Genomic DNA, 2,037 nt, shown 5'->3' with positions numbered 1-2,037 from the left:
TTTTGCGTAGTGTAACTCTTCCTACCACGAAATGCAGCCTCCATTTCATTAGGAACAGACGCTCGAATATGTGTGCTATCAATAGCTCCAATACAATCCTATTTTAGCATTACAATGAGAATGTGTAAGGCCTCAAAAGTGTACCTAGAATCACTAAAATTTCTGCAAACAAACCAACCACTACCTTACAATAAGGATCCCATTGTGGGTTCCTTTGAATTTTAGATGGTGTCGCCGATGATGGTGGCTTAATGAAGTCGTTGCGTAGCTCTCCAATTGCATGAAGCACTTTATTGAAGTACCGACTAACGGTTTCTTCGGACCTACCAAAATTAGTGGCAACTACCCTATTTCTAACATTGTGGCCAATTGTGTGCAAAAACATAGCAACTTGCTGCTCAACACACACATGTGTAGTGTCTTCTAATAAACCTCTATCCCTAAAAAGTTTACAAAAGCGAAAGAACGATGCTCTATTAAGCCTAAACATATTGACACAAGTAACATCATTCTTCCAAATTTTATCATTAAGGTACTCAAACCTCCTCCTATCCCTCTCATCAATTGGAGCATATCTAATTTGTCCTACGGGTGTATGACCGTAGCGTTTTCTCTTTCTACTTTTAATAACCATTGCCATCATCGAAAGCAACACATGAGCAGCAGCTATAAAGACAATAAGCTGATCGTCCTCATCCATCTATATATTATTAGACAACAAAGAAAAAATTACCAATCAACAACACATGAAGATAATATAATCCATTGTTAATGTAGAGGTATGTTTCATGTTAGAAGTATACCTTAGCTGCAGTTGTTCCTGACTGAATTAGTACACCTTAGCTGCAGTTGTTTCATGTTAGAAGTATCCAATCTGATTTTCCTATTCAAAATAAAAGACATGAATTAGTTGCTAATCAATAAAGACTTAAAATGAGGGAGAAGGAGGCCATGGCGTAGGAAGGAGGAGGAGGCCGGCCATGGTGTAAGAATGAGGGAGAAGGAGGAGGCGGCACGGCAGGGGGAGGAGGAGGCGGCGCGGCGCGGGGGAGGAGGAGGCGGCGCGGCAGGGGGAGGAGGAGGCGGCGCGGCGGCGGCGCAGCAGGGGGAGGAGGAGGCGGCGCGGGGGGGGAGGGGGAGGAGGCGGCGGCGCGGGGGAGGAGGAGGCGGTGCAGGGAAGAGGCGGCGGCGCAGGGGAGGAGGCGGCCATGGAGCACGGGAGGGGGAACGAACCTGGACGGGAGAGCGAGGCGAGGCAGGATCAAGTGCGGAGCGGAGCGGCTCCATCCGCCCGATTTTCTGGAGCAGCCTCGTTCGGTATCTGGGGAGAATATTCTCCGTCGGGAGCCGCTCCGCTCCACGAGTGTGGCAACCAAACATATGCAAAAGTAGGATGGAACGGCTCCGTTCCACTTTGCTCCTCAACCAAACACTACCTAACTTCTGCCTTCGGCTCCAAAACCGTGTCTAATTTTGACCATCAACTATCAAGACCTGTTCAATTCATGCAACAAGCTAAGTCGGTTTGAACTGGTATTTGACTAATATGGTGCATTTTTTTCTTCCAGTTTAACGTGTTTTTGCCAATTTAAACCACGATGGGCCACACTTTCCTTTCACTATTTCGTCACCAGTCTTGCCAACATCCCTTATTCCTCTCTCTCTCTCCCCTTCTTGTTCTGTCATATTCTATTGTATGATTATTAATTATTTCATTAACTATCAAAGTGTACTTGTATAATCCATTTCAAGTTAAACCACGTCTGTATTTTTAACTGGAAGAACTACTATCTAGTAGCATCTTTACGGTTCTTGGATGTGCGGTGTGCCTCTCCCACTATTGAACTGAGTGCTTAAATTTCATCGCCATGATGGCCATCAACCACTGACAAAGTTGACTTTGCCCGTGAAACCTAAAAGCAACTAGCCCGATTAGCACGCTATGCGCGTTTGTAGGAATTTGTTAAACCGATTTTTGCTAATTAATCGTCGCCTTTCTGTAAAAAAGATATATCATAAATAGTATGTTGGACCTAC

The sequence above is a fragment of the Panicum hallii genome, chromosome 6, assembly GCF_002211085.1.
Source record: "Panicum hallii strain FIL2 chromosome 6, PHallii_v3.1, whole genome shotgun sequence".
Lineage (NCBI taxonomy): Eukaryota > Viridiplantae > Streptophyta > Magnoliopsida > Poales > Poaceae > Panicum > Panicum hallii.
The sequence above is the reverse complement of the archived record's forward strand: the minus strand, read 5'-3'. Positions refer to the sequence as shown.